This window comes from Anser brachyrhynchus (genome assembly GCF_964034855.1).
Source record: "Anser brachyrhynchus genome assembly, chromosome: 2".
NCBI classification, from domain to species: Eukaryota; Metazoa; Chordata; class Aves; order Anseriformes; family Anatidae; genus Anser; species Anser brachyrhynchus.
This window is the reverse complement of record NC_137695.1, coordinates 89,355,627-89,374,732: the sequence shown is the minus strand read 5'-3', so window position 1 is coordinate 89,374,732 and position 19,106 is coordinate 89,355,627. Positions and strand designations below refer to the sequence as shown.

Sequence of the window (19,106 nt, the reverse complement as noted above, 5' to 3'; positions counted from 1 at the left end):
AATTGCATTGTGCATCACTTGTTTCATACACATTATTACTAGTAATACTATTATTATTATTATTATTATTATTTTCCTGTCTTAATAAACTGTCTTTATCTCAACTCACAGGCTTCACTTTCCCGTTTCTCTCCCCCATCCCAGAGAGGGAGGGGGGAGGGTGAGCGAACGGCTGTGTGGTGTTTAGCTGCCAGCCGGGTTAAACCACACCAGTCCTTTTGGCGCCTAACGTGGGGCATGAAGGGTTGAGATAACGACAGATTTGACCAGAGTGTGTTAAACTAAAATTGGTATAAGTATTCGACCTGCTTAATAGTTGCTAGTCACGATGTTGATTGCCTTAATCTCCAGTCTGCTGTGCCTGTTTTCCAAATTGAGTTTTATAGCACGTTACTTTCTGTATGTGCTCCCTGTCGCGCTGTTTATCCTTTCCGGGCCCTGGTTTAAGATTGTTATGGTACTGTGTGGTGTAACAATGGCTTATGAAATGATGAGATTTCTGGTCATGACTCTAACCTGGTATTTGTACTCAGCACTGTCGTCGACTCTATACTTTGGAAATCATATCTCAGAAACTATTAGCAATTACACCTATTGCCTTTTTTCATCAGGGAGCCAATCTGTGGAGGGGACAGGGGAAGATATTTTTTCCTACCTGTTCACTCTCCCTTTCTCCTTCACCACCCTCTTATCCCCCGAGCTAGTTACGATAGTTCTCCAAGATGCTGAATATCCTTGGGATACTCAGACCAGCATGTTCTTGTTGTTATGTCTCCTGAATGTGCTTCAGGTTTTGTTTAAGGTTAAACAACTACTTAGGAATCTCATCCGGAGATCTGTCTTGAGGCGGGATAGTTGCGAGTGGCAGGGAGTGTGGGAGGATATGGGCAGGTTTCTAGAGCAGTGGTCACCTCCAGTGTTTTGGACATTCACCCCTGAACAACTGCAAAATCCTAAAAAACTGGTAGAATGCTTGAAAAAAAGGTGTCATGACTCTGGCAGTTCCAAAGTGACACAAATCACTGTAGCGTGCTGGGGTCTGGCTTGTGCTTCTCGAGCTGCAATTGATGCTACTATCAACCTAGTGACAGACCCTGCAGCCGCTCCAGCTCCCGCAGCCGCTCCAGCTCCTGCAGCAGTTCCAGTTCCAGCTCCTGCAGCCACTCCAGCTCCTGCAGCCGCTCCCACTACTGTGGCTGGGTCAGAGAAACGAGCTGTAGCAGTGCAAGTTGCGCCTGCAGAGGGTATTCCAACCCCTGTGGCAGACCCTGTGGCTGGGTCAGAGAAACGAGCTGTAGCAGTGCAAGTTCCCCCTGCAGAGGGTATTCCAACCCCTGTGGCAGACCCTGTGTCTGGGTCAGAGAAACGAGCTGTAGCAGTGCAAGTTGCCCCTGTAGACAAGGTGAAAAAATGGTGTAGAGACTCAGGTCGTTTAGAACGCAGACAGTCTTCTGCTAGGTCTAGGTACAGAGAAGATGAGGCTGGGCCATCAGGAGGATGAAGATGAGGATGAGGATGTCGAAAAATCAACAGTAACTACCCGGACCCTATACCAGCGCGAGCTACGAGATGTGCGAAAAGATTTTGGTCGCTGTATAGGCGAGCAGCTTGTCACCTGGCTGCTCCGGTGCTGGGACACGGGAGCCAATTATGTGGAATTAGAGGGCAAGGAAGCCAGGCGGCTGGGATTCCTTGCTAGGGACGCATGCATTGACAAAGCAATTGGAGATGGAGCACGATCTCGCAGCCTCTGGAGGCGTCTCCTGTCAGCTGTGAAGGAAAGGTATCCCTTCAAGGAAGAACTTGTACGTCTACCAGACAAGTGGACCACCATGGAGAAGGGAATTCAGTACCTGAGGGAATTAGCCGTACGGGAGGTAATTTACAAGGACCTAGACGACGCACAAATATCCACAGATCCAGATGAAGTCCAGTGTACGTGACCCATGTGGCGGAAGTTTGTATGGAGTGCACCATCATCATATGCCAGCTCACTGGCAATAATGGCCTGGAAAGAGGATGAGGAACCCACAGTGGATGAAATGGCTAAACAACTCTGGCAGTACGAAGAAAGTCTCTCCTCTTCCCTACAGGCCTGCGTCTCGGCTGTGGAGAAACTCTCTGAAGAGTTCCACCAACATAAAGAGAATTTATCTTCCCCCTAACCTGAACAAACCAGTGTCCACCAGCTAAAAGAGAATACTTTGGAGAAACTTTCTGAAAAGATCCACCAACTTGAAGAGAGATTATTTTCCTCCCCACCTGTACAAACCAGTGTCTCAGCTATTAGGGGTAAACGTTCATCTATGCAAGGAAGACAATATGGTGGGCACACATCCCGCACCACCCTGTGGTTTTACCTACGTGACCATGGAGAGGGCATGAGAAAATGGGATGGAAAATCTACCGTGACCCTAGAGGCACGGGGTACATGACTTGCAAAAGAAAACAATCGGGAAAAAGGGGTTCTCTGAAAAGTTTGCTGCTCCAACTTCCAGCAGGCAGTCCTTTAAACACAGAAATGAAGATTCTGACCAGGACTAGAGGGGCCCTGCCTCCAGCCAGGGGGAGGAAAGGGACAGTTGAGTTTATTGGACTGTGTGGATTCGATGGCCTGGCACATCAGACGCATAGAAGTATACGGCTTTAGTAGACACCGGTGCACAATGTACTCTAATGCCATCAAGCTATAAAGGGCCAGAGCCCATCTGTATTCATGGTGTGACGGGGGGATCCCAGCAGTTAACTGTATTGGAGGCTGAAGTGAGTCTAACCGGGAATGAGTGGCAAAAGCACCGTATTGTGACTGGCCCGGATGCTCCATGCATCCTTGGCATAGACTATCTTAGAAGAGGATATTTCAAGGACCCAAAAGGGTTCCGCTGGGCTTTTGGCATAACTTCCTTAGAGACAGAGGACATTAAACAGTTGTCTACCTTTCCTGGTCTCTCAGAGGACCCTTCTGTTGTGGGGTTGCTGAGGGTTGAAGAACAGCAAGTGCCGATCGCTACCACAACTATGCACCGGCGGCAATATCGCACCAACCGAGACTCCCTGAGTCCCATCCATAAGCTAATTCATCAACTGGAAAGCCAAGGAGTGATCAGCAAGACTCATTCACCTTTTAATAGTCCCATATGGCCAGTGCGAAAGTCTAATGGTGAGTGGAGACTGACAGTGGACTATCGTGGCCTGAACGAAGTCATGCCACCACTGAGTGCTGCAGTGCCGGACATGCTAGAACTCCAGTATGAACTGGAATCAAAGGCAGCCAAGTGGTATGCCACAACTGATATCACTAATGCATTTTTCTTCATCCCTCTATCAGCAGAATGCAGGCCACAGTTTGCTTTCACTTGGAGGGGAGTCCAATATACTTGGAATCGGCTGCCCCAGGGGTGGAAACACAGCCCTACCATTTGCCATGGACTGATCCAGTCTGCGCTGGAGCAGGGGGAAGCTCCTGAACATCTGCAGTACATCGATGACATCATTGTGTGGGGTGACACTGCAGAGGAAATTTTCGAGAAAGGGAAGAAAATAGTCCAAATCCTTCTGAAGGCCGGTTTTGCCATAAAACAAAGTAAAGTTAAAGGACCTGCACGAGAGATCCAGTTTTTAGGAATAAAATGGCAAGATGGACGTCGTCAAATCCCAATGGATGTGATCAACAAAATAACAGCTATGTCTCCACCAACTAGCAAAAAAGAAACACAAACTTTCCTAGGTGTCGTGGGGTTTTGGAGAATGCATATTCCAAATTACAGTTTGATTGTAAACCCGCTCTACCAAGTAACTCGTAAGAAGAATGCTTTTGAATGGGGCCCTGAGCAACGACAAGCCTTTGAACAAATCAAGCAGGAAATAGTTCATGCAGTAGCCCTCGGGCCAGTCCGAACAGGACCAGATGTAAAGAATGTGCTCTACACCGCAGCCGGGGAGAATGGTCCCACCTGGAGCCTCTGGCAGAAAGAACCTGGGGAAACTCGAGGTCGACCCCTGGGGTTTTGGAGTCGGGGATACAGAGGATCTGAGGCCCGCTATACTCCAACTGAAAAGGAGATATTGGCAGCATATGAAGGAGTTCAATCTGCTTCGGAAGTGGTCGGTACTGAAGCACAGCTCCTCCTGGCACCCCGACTGCCAGTACTAGGCTGGATGTTCAAAGGAAGGGTCCCCTCTACACATCATGCAACTGATGCTACATGGAGCAAGTGGGTTGCACTGATTACTCAGCGGGCTCGAATAGGAAACCCCAGTCACCCAGGAATCTTGGAAGTGATTATGGACTGGCCAGAAGGATATCATCAGAGGAGGAGGTGGTCTGTGCTGAAGAAGCCCCGCTGTACAACAAGCTACCGGAAAATGAGAAGAAATATGCCCTGTTCACTGATGGGTCCTGTCGTATTATGGGAAAGCATCAGAGATGGAAAGCTGCTGTATTGAGTCCTACACAATGAGTTGCAGAAGCTGCTGAGGGAGAAGGTGAATCAAGTCAGTTTGCAGAAGTGAAAGCCATTCAGCTGGCTTTAGATATTGCTGAACGAGAAAAGTGGCCAGTTCTCTATCTCTATACTGATTCATGGATGGTAGCAAATGCCCTTTGGGGGTGGTTACAGCAATGGAAGCAGAACAACTGGGAGTGCAGGGGCAAACCCATCTGGGCTGCTGCATGCTAAACAATATATAGGGGTGGTTAGCCGGGGTGGGGGGGGCGGCTGCTCGAGGATAGGCTGGGCATTGGTCATCGGGTGGTGAGCAATTGCATTGTGCATCACTTGTTTTGTACACATTATTATTATTAGTACTATTACCATTATTATTATTATTATTGTTATTATTATTTTCCTGTCTTAATAAACTGTCTTTATCTCAACTCACAGGCTTCACTTTCCCGTTTCTCTCCCCCATCCCAGAGAGGGAGGGGGGAGGGTGAGCGAACGGCTGTGTGGTGTTTAGCTGCTGGCCTGGTTAAACCACAACACCTGGCAAACCTGATCTAGCGGGTGGCATCCCTGCCTATGGCAGGGGAGTTGGAACTAGATTATCTTTAAGGTCCCTTCCAATTCAAGACATTCTATGATTCTATGATTCTATGATTCTATAATTCTATGATTCAAGTCATCTAGTTACCCTAGAAGACTCAACAACTGCAAGATTACTCAAAAAAAATCCCATATGCACTAATACTTGTTCAGCTACATGTAACAAATCTGCTCCAGCAAGTATTCACAATCCCTTTTGTTTGCTTTCTGTGAGTATTTGGAAGAATAATGTTTGATGAAGAAGATAGTGTTCCAAACCTTTGTGCAAATATGCATTTATGCCAGAAGTATTTCGATGGAAAACTTGACAGCTGAGATTTTTTCAAATAACAATAGAGTTAACCCCTATACTTCTAAATCCTGAAGAAAATTGAATGTGAAAAAAACTGTTCCACCATAATGATTAGCTTTATTTTCCACTTCAGTTTAAAACACCATGCTCATGATTCTAAAAACAGTGACTTTAGTAAGACTTCTTACAATTGTAGAATTATCTATAAAGCTCTAAGTTTTTGGAAGGGACAACCTAAGAGGCAGGATTGTGATCTGGGTTCATTTAACTTATTGTACAGCATTGAGTCATATTTAGTTGATTCAGTTCAGTTATCCAGAAATAGGTATATGTGATGTTGAGATGACCTGTGGTATCCCAGCTGGGCTCCAGCTACTATAATGCTGATCTTCTGTAGCTCCTACACCTCCTTTTCCAGCCCAGCAGATATGTCAGGTAACCTAGGACACTGCAAATCCTAATAAGTGCCCATGTTTAGGACACTGAATTGTACCTTTAGTTTAATCTCAGTTTCTTAGCAGTAACAAGGAGACAATCTTTAACGTCTTCCTAGGATTATTATGATAAAGAAATCCGTCACAGATTGTTTACTGCTTTAATATTGTGTTGTTGATACTCACATAAGAAACTGCAAGTCATGTTCTGATGGCAGGGATCCTTTGTTCACTGATAACATCTTAGAAAATTAGCTGTCAAATATAAAACCACCAATGTTTAAAATTCTGTTACATTGCATGTTGTTAATACACATGAAAATATTTTCACTAAAAATATGTGTACAAGAACTTAAACACATTTGGAAATACCATATTTCCAATGATTTTATGAATGACTAGTTTGAGATGTTTTCTTAGAGATTTTAACTTTTATATCTACATGAAAAGATTCATAACTGAAATTAACATCCTTTAATATTTCGTGTTGTTGACAATCTGATACTCTTGATTAACTGTTTTTATTGAAACAAATCCAGCCAAAAGCAGAGATGGTAGAACAGGATTTTAAAAATCTAAAAGTAAGTACCTTTTTTAAATAGGAAAAGTATTTTAAATGAAAGTTATTTATGGATTGTTTTGATTACAGTGATACGTGTAATAAAATAATACTATGTTCCAAAATTCACAATTTATATAGATTACAGAAATACCTTTTGCTAAATCTTAATCTGAAGGATTATGTTTCAGCAGTTATACAGATACTTATCTGCCCTCTAGAGATAAATGAAGGGATTGGAAATGAAAGCAATAGCAGCTGTGACTAATGTACTAAATTCAGTTTACAGTATAGCCACATATACAGTACAGCCACAGTATACAGAAAATCCCATATGCCTGAGCATTCTTCATACAGTCAAACATGACCAAAGTTATATGCCAATATAATAAGCCCATAAGTTATAATGCAAGTTAGAGAAGTGTTAGGAATCAATGACTAGTAAAAACTCTTCATTTATATCACCCAGTCTCAGACAATTCCTATCCGCACCTCCTTAAAAGTGTTGGTCTTAGAAAATAAGTATTCCAGTAATTCACAAGGGAAAGGACTTATGTTAAAGTTTGTGTCATGGGAGGACAATGTTTCATACCGTTCCCCTTCTGTTATCTACACGTAAGTGCAACTCCAACTGCTGCAAATTGCAGGTCTTCTATATAAATATCTTAAAGGCCAAACACATGACATTTAGCAATTCCACTGAAGAATAGGAAGAGAAGGAATTTAACTTTTTAGAAATTCCAGAAGATCACAAGTGAAACATTATGTATGTTTGCATTTATCTTTTATAGAGTTATCAGCAATTTTTGGACAGTCAGAAATACTAAGAAATGACAAGATTTTCTAAAATTTGAGCAAATATATATTAAAAAAAAAAAAGAGAGAGACAAAGATCTGACATATAGGCATTACTGTTTTTCTGATATTGATAACCTTTTTCCAGTAGATTTTTTTGTTTGCTTGTTTTCAAAGTGGTTGAGGCTGGTAGGGATCTCTAGAGGTCATCTGGTCCATCCCTGCTGCTCAAGCAGGGACATCCAGAGCAGGTTGCTGTAGACCACGTCAAGTCAGCTTTTGAACATCTCTAAGGAAGAAGACTCCACAACCTCTCTGGGCAACCTGTGCCAGTGCTCCATCACCCACAGAGTAAAGAACTGCTTCTGGACGTTCAGATCCAGCCTCCTGTGCTTCAGTTTGTGTCCTTTGCCCCTTGTCCTGTCACTGGGCACCACTGAAAAGAGCACATCTTCTTCACACCCTCCCTCCAGGTATTTATAGACATTAATAAGATCCTCCTTGAGCCTCCTCTTCTCTAGGCTAAACAGCATATTCCTATACAGGAACAAACAAAAATGTATTTCCTTTTCTTCTGTCATAGTAATTCTTTCTAAAATGTTTGTGTAAATCTGTTAGTGAAGGTTTAATTAGAAATGGGGACATTATATAATATAACCGTAATTGCTCGTTTCAAGACTGTGCTTGCAACTAGACCTGTTAGAATTTTTCCACTGAGAAGGATTCATTTTCTGAAAACAGTAAACAAAAAATGTCTCTCACCTTGAAGCAGAAAACAAAAGAAATGAATTGCAAGTCATGCTTATAACCAATCATTAGTAAAATCCTGAGAGGTGGGTTATATATTATAACAGAGATCCAGGCAATGTTGGGGAAAAAAAAAAAAAAGTCAGAATGAAGGAGCAGGGATACTGAGTTAAATTTTAAAATGGCAAAATGGCACCCTGAGGCAGAGAACAAGAGCAACCAAATAATATAAAAAGAGAGGGAATAGAATGAATTGTTCCTGAAAAACTCTTTAAGAAGGAACCAGAAATAGAGAGCTTTTAAAATGGAATAAAAATGGAGGAAAAAAAAAGGAGAAATAAAATTGTACAGAAGGAAAACGCAACGCTCTCTTAATGGATGCTCCCTCTTGGGACAGTCTATGATAAGCAACAGTGGACCATATATAACACTGAAATACAATTTATTGCCTGTGTAGCAAAATTGTTAAATAGCTAAGGCACACAACTGGGAATCAAGACATACTGTTTCCATTTCTGGTTTTGAGACCCTAGATGCATGCCTTTAACCAAGAGAATTTTATAAGTGCATCAGTAATATTTCAATTAGTACTAGTTCTTTTGAGTCATTTGCAATATGTAGTACTCATTTTATAAATGAATATCAAGCTCAAATGTAAGATGAAACCTGTAAGGAAGTGGTCCAGAAGCCAGAGCCAGGTTCTTCACAGAAGTGAATGGCAGGGGGACAAGACACTGGAGACAAAGTGGGAAAATGGGGGCTTTATATGAAGAAGGTGTTATTCACCATAAGGACTGTCAGGCACAAGAACGGGTTGCCAAGAGAGGTTGTCAGAGTCCATCCTTTGAGATTTTCAAGACTCAGCAAGATAAAGCCATGAGAAACCTACTTTGATCTCTCTGCTCACACCACCACTTTCAGTACATAATTGGACTAGAGACCTTCCAAGGTCCCTTCCAACCTGAATTATGCTCTAATCCTATGATTCTACCTAAAATAGAGGTGCAATTTTACCTCTGAGCATTTTGAGCTGACTAAAAGTCATATAACTGCATTAGTGCAGTACTGAGCTAAATGTAATGCACTGATTCTCTCAAAAAGGGTTGCGAAGTTGGACTTGTTGCCACCTTAATGTAATAAGCCTGGGTTTGGTCAGTTTGCTATAAGAAAGTCCAGCTTATGATTCTTAGAATATCACTTGTAGACAAACACCTTATGTCTCCTCTGTATCCATAATATGGGTAAAAATTCATTTCATCAGGGTATTGTGAGGATACAGTCTTTATCATATATAAGATGTTCACTTTATGTAGTTATGAAAAGCCTATAATCAAAAATTAAATTAAACAAATCCTAATTTAATTTTACTAAGTAATTATATGCCTTATCTGAGAAAAAGCAGGAAACTTCATCCAGTAGGGCAGGATAAGTCTAGCTCATAATATGGGCAGTTCAGTGAGCCTGTCCTTTGAATTCAGAAAGAAGTTAAGAAAGAAGTTACTATTTTGAAAGAAAATCATTCCCATCCTAAGTAGCGTAAAACATCAGAAAAAAGGCTGGTAATTTAAATGAGTCCATAGACACCCACAGCAGAGAAGAGCTGTAAGCTGAGTTGCACTTCTCTCTTTCACTCTTGCAGTCATCTTCTGTGGTATTATGCACATTATACAGGTGAAAGTTCAATGTGTGCCAGGGTGGGAGGATCCCTTGCTTCCTTTCTGAATTGAGTTCCCTCCAAAACTCAGTTTTCCTCAGAGGCTGCTCTCAGAAATGCTGACTACCAGCCACCAATGGGAGTCCACTGGAATGTCTAAGCCCACTGGTATCCTATGGGGGAAAAAGAAATGAAATCAGAATACAATTAAAAAAAAAATCTGTAAGATAATATGTTCTATCTAAAATGTATATGTGAAAGAAGTACTACAGATCACTGTTTTAGGCTCTGCACAAAACGTTGATCTATAGATTCCTCTCTCATAATAGCCACTTTGTTTATTACTTCAGTTTTCTTTCTGCTACAGTGGTTCTTATAATAAGCTCCCCTAGTGATTTTTGAAACATGGAAAAAAATCTAACCTTATTTTGTCCAGCTGTTCAGTCAAATTAACAATGCCAACTCTGATTTCAGTTAATATCGAAGCTAAGGCAGAACTGCATGTTCAGAAATCATTTGTATGTAAGAAGCTGTGCTCCTGATCCCATGCCAGCTTAGGGGGAAAGACAGAAGTAAACAAAAATGGCATCCTGTGGCCTTGAATCAACTCTCTTTACCAAGGTCTACTCACACTTTATTTATTTATTTCTGCCCCCATTCATTACGGAGGCTTTGTGTTAAGCTCTACAGCTGCAGGGGATATGCAGACACCAACTTGATCAGGAAATTCTGTAGCTGAGAGACTTTAAATTTGGCATATAAAGAGAGTTAAAGCACTAAGGGACCCGATTTGCCCTGCTCAGTATTTTGTGCAATCTTCAGCAGCCAATGCTCTACAATTTACTGCAGAAAACAGAGAAACTGAAGAAAAAATATTTAGGCACCTAGACTGCCACCCACAGGAAAACCTAAACACTCTTCACAGTAAAATGGGAAAAGTGGTGGTAGAAATAAAGCTATCTTTGCTAGAAACATGTCAAAAGAGCATTTCTTCAGTCTCAGTTGTTGCAGCTGCTCCAAGGTAAATGAAGAATTCAGGGGAAAGGCAAAGGGGGAAAGGTTAACTCAGAAGGCCAGTGCAGGAAGACCATATATCCTCTCAAAGAGATCCATTTTCAATGAAGGGTTAATAATTTAGCCTGCAAATGCTGGGCTCTCAAGGCCAAGCCCTATAGTGCAAATCAAGACACCAATGTGTCTAATACCAGTTTCTGCAGAGCTGGGGGCACAGAACCTACCTGCCACAGAATCTTTTTCTTTCAGGACTCTTGGGCTTCCTACTGTGGAAGGAAATGTGGGTTTGGCAGCAGAGCTCACAAGCTCTGTTATTTTTCCCCTATGCTTCCCTTCCCTTCTACTCACTGTTTTCCAACACAAAGGATCAAAATATAGCTGGTCAGAGTTCTGTGTAAGGCCTGCTTAGGGCCCACTGCAGGGACCCTATTTGCTCAGGCTGTGTACTGGGCAAAGGGAGTGTTTCACAGCCAAGCCTTCTCATGGTTTAGAACAGAAAGAGAATGTCTAATTGGAAGAGTGGCTCTACAAATCATGGCTGCTTATCCTTTATTCTAAGTATGAATAGCTCAGGCTGATTTGTCCTGTATTCAAAAATATGCTAAAAAAAAAATAAATAAATAAATAAAAATCTCTCTGAAGGACTAAGGCACACAAATAACTGACAAAGCTACTGGGATACAGTATCCGGAGTTAGGCATTAAAACCAACAGTTCACACAAGCTCCAGAAATCTCAAAAGAGAAGTACAATAGTGGTATTTCAACATCCATCACTGCAAACAACTGCTTTTGAGTATAGTCTTTCTGTGTTCTCCGGAAATAGTTGGGTGCTAAAACTTTAAGCTCTTTAAAGGGATGAACTCTGTCTTATGGTTTGTTTTCTTGTGTATATAAAAACATAAGGAATGACTTACTGAGTGGGACCAATGACCCATCCTGTAGTCCTCTAATAGTGCCAGTAGATAATGTTATTTGTGGCGAACAAACACATGGCGTGGCCTGTCACCACATTCCCTTGTTTGGCCCAAGAATTAAAGTATGGCTTGGATCTTCAGCCCTCTTCTATTTCAAGCAAGCCTTGCAGGAAGGTAAATCCTCTCTCTCACTCACCCCTAGCCAGCTTTACTCTGAGTTGATTCCTGTAATTCACAGGGACTTCTGCTGGAAACTGCTTCATGGCACAGGAGTGTTCACAGGCTGTCTCCTGGGTCCTTCTCTATATGCATATATCAAGTGCACCACGTTACAGCTCCTAAGCATCGCTAAGCATCCTCCATCCTGAAAAATGATGGCCTACCTTTGCAATCTTTTAGTAAAAAAAAAAAAAAAAAAAAAAAAAAAAATCTTTGATGTGGAAATTTGTTAAATATATTTTGAAAAATCCACCAAAATTAAGGTTTACTTAATCCCTTTTATTCATGTGCCAGGTGACATCTTTGTGAACATCCAGCTGGATTTCCTTTTACTGAGCCTGCTGAATCTTTGCTGAAAAATTGTAATTTATCCACATGTTTAATGATTTTAATATGGCCTCTACCATCTTGCCATAGAAGAATAGAGGTCAGGCTCAATGATCTGTAGTTTGCATGATCCCCTTTAGAGCCTTCTCTTTAGATATGCTAGTCATTTGGCCTAGTGGGTGTTTGTAAGTTTCAGACATCAGTGAGCAGTGCTGCAATTTCACTTCTGGGTTCCTTCAAAACTCATAGGTCAATCCCATCTGGTCTTGGTGCCCAAGATTTATTTGGTGTCATACTTCCTGAGTATTTACTTCAGGTTATTCTAGGTCATTTGATGTATTTGCTACAAAGAATTCACAAAGTATGGGAATTTCCTCAGCACCTTATGCATGCAGTAAAAATGAAGGCAGTATTTCATTGAACTTCTCCACTATGGCCTTATCATTCATGAGCTCCCCTTTTACACCTCATGTCATCAAACAGTTCTACCAATTCCCTAGCTGGCTGATTTTGATGTATTTTAATAACTTTTCATTATCAGTTTGAGCATCCTTTGCAAGATTATGCTCTTCAAATTCTTTTTTAGCTTCTTTAATTTCCTGCTTGTATTTGACCTGCTATGTATTATGGATTTTCCTGTTCTTCTCATTTGAGAAAGCTTTCCAATTTTTAAATGCCAGCATCTTCTGTATGATAGCCTCTTTAACTTTTTTATTGAGCAATGCAGGGCTTTTATCTGGGTATTTTTTTTTTCCTTTTAATCCAGTCTTCTAACAGTATTTTTTAATTCCAGTTTCTTCTGTTTTGTATTTCTTCCTTCAGTTTCTCTGCTTTGCTTTGTTTTTACTAACTTTCTTATTTTTGTATATTTCTCTTCCTTACAATTGAGTATCTTCATGCTGAATTTTTATTTAACCTATTCTTTTTGACTACAACATGAAGGGAAGGGGAAGGGGAAGGGGAAGGGGAAGGGCCAGGGCCAGGGCCAGGGCCTGAATGTGTTTATGTTAACAAATAATGTGCTGTTTACCAATCAACCTCAATAGATACAAACATGTATATAAGGTTTTCACTCAATAAGAATTATGGAGTACAAAGCAAGAGTGCTCCTTTACCGTTTGTAGCTAATCATTATTTTTGTACTTACATAGTTCAGGCATCCAGTCAAGGGAGATAAATGTATCATCTGACTTAGATGAACTGTGCCATACCACATGTAATGTATGGTCAACATTAACAATTCACAAGCATCCCAGGTGCTTAAAAATCTTCACATTAACGACTGAATTAATATGAATATGAATAAGTAGAAAATGCATAAAGACAGAATTGAATTCATAATGGTGATTATTCACATAAATAATTCATACATTTCTAGTGTTAATACATGCTTGACTCCATGGTAGCATATCTGGTAGTCTCTGTCAGAGTACATCATATTGTTCCTATTGTTTCCTTTTTATAATGGGAAAATAGGTGGAAAAGGGAATAGTCTGACACATAAAAGGGTTTATATGTTTCTCTAATCCATGAGTTTCTGGCATCTGTGTAGGTCCTATATAGGAATATAGGATGTTGTTTTGCCTTATATATCAGAATAATTCTATCTTTGCTAGGATTTGATCTTTGAAGTGTAAGTATGTTTACCAGATAGAGACAGAGAGATCTTAAAAAAAAATAAATAAATAAAAAATAAAACTCTTTATTAAAGAAAGATGTTACCAAAGGGAAAAAAATGACCGGATATTCCATTAAGTGAAAAAACTGTTACTTGGAGAAAAAAAGATAAAAGAAAGTCTGAGAGAGAATGATTTTTATTATATGACACATAAGTGATGTTAACATCTGGCTTGAAAATTCATATTGCTTTGGTCCGGTTGAAGATTATGGAGAATTAAGATAAATATACAATTTTAACAGGTTAAAGTTAGATATCAGGGAATTAATAACATAAGCACAGTTTTGTAGTTTCTATGTCACTTGCAAATACCAAAGAAGGCTTTTGTGTGACTCCCAGAAATTTCCTGTGCAATCCAGCCGCTCAGAGTGGTTTACTAGCTATCACAATGATAGAAAATACAGTACAAGTTAGGGGAAATTTCACCTAATTCCTACTACTTGACTTTGCTGAAGAGTAGAAACATGCAGATGGTGAGTTATGGTGAGTTACCATGTCTCAAGTGAAGAGAAATTACTTCTCTAAATATGCTAACTCAACAAATTGGAATAGTATGAGATTACTGGGAATCTAATGACGTGAGCTCACTGTGCTATCATATGGTAGGATATAAGCCAGTCCTGGAACAGGTGCCAAAAGGCTGCTCTAATGTGGCATGGTACATGAGTCAATCTCTCTTCCTGAGAGGCAATGGGTATTAGTTTAGCAGCACTTAACTAATGTTGCTCAAGAGATTCCAGAGTGCTCAGTTTAAACTTTGTTAGACTGAACACACATCCATCTACATTCTCCAAATAGATTTAACTTATGTAACAATGTTAGTGCTGTAGAAGGTGGTGGCAGAGCAAAGAACTGAATCCTGATTACCATATGCAGTAGGCATGCTAGTCCTGGATTATCAGTCCACTTGCTATTGATATTCATTAATGCCACCACTGCTCACACTGTGATGTGCTTTGCAATACTGATAGCTCCCTTGGTAAAATGGAAATCATACAGGTGCTCGTCAGAGTGGAACAGGTGGTAGAAGCATGGTTTTAAAATATGATCAAATGTTGTAATTTGGAAATGGGAGTCTTACTGTTTCTGAATTCAGCTCAGGATAAAGCTAAACTGATAGCTAAGAATATGTCCAGCTTCACTGGATTTTTTCTTGTATTTTATAATCTCATTTATGTGTTTATTGTGCTACCAGTGCTCTTGATTAATTCCTTGGCAAGTTTGCATCTGACAACAGCTTCCATTGTGGAATAAAACATACCTCGTCTCTCATCTCCTCTTCTCCAGTCTGTGAGCATCAGTACCAAATTTGTAAAAAGAACATTGGATACTTCATAACAGTGTGTGTGTTGAAAATATCACATATCCTGGTGCCTAAAGCTTTTAATGCTTTATTATCCTGTGTTTCCAAAGCTTCTCCATATGTTTCACATGTACCAAGGAATAATTTATTTGGATTCATTTCAATTAAATTCCCTCAGAAACAAATACACTGGACTGTTTTCTCTGGACTTTGTATTTATTTTGAAGATTAGCAACTTATATCCATTAGAAACATATTTTAATAGGATGGAGTTCAGCTTTCAGGAGAAATAGTACATTGGCAATCTGAGAATCAGATCCTTACAGCAGACTTGGTATGTGTGCTAATCATAGAATTATCTCACAAGGTTTTTGCATGACCTTCAGATATCCTTCCAGATCCTTCCAGATGGAAGATAGTAGTTAGGAACTTCTGTAGTGTACCTCAAACTCATTCCCTCTTTGACACAGTTTCAGAACAATAAGCATATTGGTAGCGGCGATGCTGTTATCTTTTATCAAGGAGAGTACTCAGTCCAGTGATTTAGAACTTCAAAGGTCTGACTTTCAGATACTACTGATCTGGTCCAAATGCTGAACAGTGACAGATTGCACATCATATTATCAAACTCCTGAGGTAACTCATAGGAAAATTTAAAGTACAGTTAAGAAGAAAAACATATTTTCAACTATCAACAGGACTGTCATATTCATAATCTTACTATTGTTTAAAAATTAATCAAAATGAGATCAAAGAAAAAAAAAGTCTGTTAATATTCATTTGGACAAACTTTCACTTAATTATTGCTTTTGTGTTATCCCCCATCTTTTTAGAAATGTTGTTTTCTACAAATGCACCAAATTTTTACACATACAACAGAAAATCAGGCAAGAATTGAATATTTGCAATGTGTTTCTTTGTGAATTCTGTTATATTTGGCAGCATTTTTTACAGACAGAAAGTGATTTTCTTCTGGGAGTTTATGTGCAGTTTAATTCAATTGGCTTTAATGAGTAATAGTACAAGATTCTAAGTAAACAGAAAACAAATGATGCCAGCTAGGACTACAACAAGCAATGCCCCATACAGAGTTTAGGGAAAAAATGTGTCGTTCAAGGTATCTCTTCAAAATAGATTTTTTTTTTCTGCCTCTTTTTTTTTTTGCACAGCTTCCTTGGGCAATACCAAACTATTTGGTATTGAGGTTTCCCTCATTCAGCCTGACTCATTATTGAGTCAGCTTTCTTGTTTTTAGTATGTCTACCTCCTGTGATTCAATTAATTCCTCATCATTTTACTTCCAGTCTACCTCTGCCATGCTTTAGGTAAAATAAAGGGTATTGTTGGGCTCAAAAACTAATGATTCATTTTGTGCTGTAACTATGAATCTGGATATCTGCCACCAGGCCAAAATGTTACCACATTAAATTGAGAGAGCTATATTTGAGAGATAGAATACTTCTAATTAACAGACTGTGCTTAAGCTAAAAGGCTTTATCTACATTTACAACTTCCTGGTATTCCTGCTGAGTGTGAGACATGATAAATCCATTATTTTTCCTTTTTTTTTTTTCTCTCTCTCTCTTATTTTTCTTTTTCTTTTTTCCCCACAGGTGCGTGCTACCCTGGTTAGAAACCAAGGAGTCAGAAGTGACTGAAGTAGATAGGTTAGTCTGGTGAGTAGGGCATTAATAAAGTTCAGCATGCTGTATGAATTTAATGTAATAAATTACCCTTCCATTCTGTTGTGAGGATGAATACACTGCAGATGCTCAGGCTGTATAGTAACAGGGACTGAAAAAGTAGGTGGATAATAAGACAGACCTAAAAAATAATAGACTTCTTAGTCAGTATTCAATTACCATTCTCCTTTCCTAAATTTAAGTAATATTTGTCAATAAGATGCTCAAAAAAGCTGAAATCCGGTAAGTGGTGGAAGAACCACTTTGAATTCATTAGAAAACAGACTTTTCTTCCTTGAAATAGTTGGGAAAGGAAAATATCACCACAGTATGTATTTTGTTTTGTATCTGTGGATTTTGAAAAAAAAAAATAAAAATCCAGGACTGGGAAAGAAAAAAAAAAAAAACAGAAAAAAGAGCTTAATTTTATATTTTAAATAAATCATATGAAGATTAAATATTCTATTTTTTGACAGTTTATTTAAATGTGCTTGATAGAACAAAAAGTGATTGCAATAGTGCAGCTTTTGCATATTTTACAATGCTGGAGAATTTCTCAACCTGACTTTCGTTACTGGAAACACACAATATCTGGATTTTCTCCTGACTTTGTCCACAGTTTTTATCAGTTCAATAGCTGATACATTGTCTGTTGGCCCAGATCTCCAAAGCTTCTACCATCAGTGGCTGTGCTGCCTTGCAGACTTACAATGTTAGTAAATGTCTGTTTGCATTCCTTGCTTTCATGATAGATGGGTTTTGACAGTACCATCATCTGCCTTCAGAATTAGACAGATATTGGCTGGTACCTTCTTGTCAGAGACTCTTTCCTACTAATTGATACTATTTTTTATCTCTTCCCTCATGTTGCATGATTTCTACTTAGTTCCAAATCCACTGATTTATAATACTTCATATCCTTCAGTTTTCAGCCTCTAGTCTTTCATGTCTACCTTGCTATGGGCCAGTCATAAATACTGAGCACTTGATAGATTTACGAGACTCAAATATTAAAAAGCCATGCCTTCTTCTGTCTTGGGATTGGGTTAAAAATCATGTACATTAAATACATTTTCTCCTCTTTGTCATCTGTTTCAGAGTTTTAAAGATTCTTTTGTAAATTTTCAGTTTTAGTAAGAATTTGTTGCTGCTTAAATATGAAAAACTGACATTATCACACTGGTGAATATATATTTAAAGGACACCCAAAATCAAGGAAATACACAATCAATTTATCATAGAAGCATAGAATATACCGAGTTGGAAGGGACCCATAAGGATCATCAAGTCCAACTTCTGGCACCACACAGGTCTACCCAAAAGTTTAGACCATGTGACTAAGTGCACAGTCCAATCGCTTCTTAAATTCAGACAGGCTTGGTGCAGTGACTACTTCACTGGGGAGCCTGTTCCAGTGTGCGACCACCCTCTCGGTGAAGAACATCTTCCTGATGTCTAGCCTAAACTTCCCCTGCCTCAGCTTAACACCATTCCCACGGGTCCTATCACCAGTGATAATGGAGAATAGGTCACGTGCCTCTCCACTCCCCCTTGCGAGGAAGTTGTAGACTGCAATGAGGTCCCCCCTCAGCCTCCTCTTCTCCAGGCTGAACAGGCCCAGTGACCTCAGCCGCTCCTCATATGTCTTCCCCTCTAGGCCCTTCACCATCTTCGGTGCTGTTGTGGTTTAACCCGGCTGGCAGCTAAACACCACACAGCCGTTCGCTCACCCTCCCCCCTCCCTCTCTGGGATGGGGGAGAGAAACGGGAAAGTGAAGCCTGTGAGTTGAGATAAAGACAGTTTATTAAGACAGGAAAATAATAATAACAATAATAATAATAGTGATAATGATAATAGTATTAATAATAATAATGTGTAAGAAACAAGTGATGCACAATGCAATTGCTCACCACCCGCTGACCGATGCCCAGCCTATCCCCGAGCAGCCGGCCCCCCACCCCGGCCAGCCACCCCTATATATTGTTTAGCATGACGTCAGATGGTATGGAATACCCCTTTGGCCAGTTTGGGTCAGCTGTCCTGGGTCTGTCCCCTCCCAGCTCCTGCTGCACCCCCAGCCTGCTCGCTGGCAGGACAGAGCGAGAAGCCGAAAAGTCCTTGGCCTGGTGTAAGCACTGCTCTGCAACAATTAAAACATCAGCATGTTATCAGCGCTCTTCTCATCCTAATCCAAAGCATAGCACCCTACCAGTTACTATGAGGAAAAATTAACTCTGTCCTAACTGGAACCAGGACAGTTGCCCTCCCCTGGACACTCTCCACCAGTTTAATGTCCTTTTTGTACTGCAGTGCCCAGAACTGCACACGGTACTCGAGGTGAGGCCGCACCAGTGCAGAATAGAGCGGGAATTTGTAATGCCTGCTGTCACACTAATTGTTTGGGGGGTTGTGGGAGGTTTTTCGTTTGTTTGTTGGATTGT

At 40.2% G+C, this 19,106-nt stretch overlaps 1 long non-coding RNA gene across 1 annotated transcript; it reads right to left on the bottom strand.

Annotated features, from left to right (window-relative positions):
* Positions 1-6,278: 6,278 nt before the first annotated feature.
* Positions 6,279-18,836, bottom strand: LOC308191299. The gene is made up of 3 exons (XR_013947878.1): positions 18,679-18,836; positions 18,198-18,443; positions 6,279-9,699 (listed from the first exon to the last, which is right to left on the bottom strand). It is a non-coding gene; the product is annotated as an uncharacterized lncRNA (long non-coding RNA).
* Between the last annotated feature and the right edge of the window lie 270 nt (positions 18,837-19,106).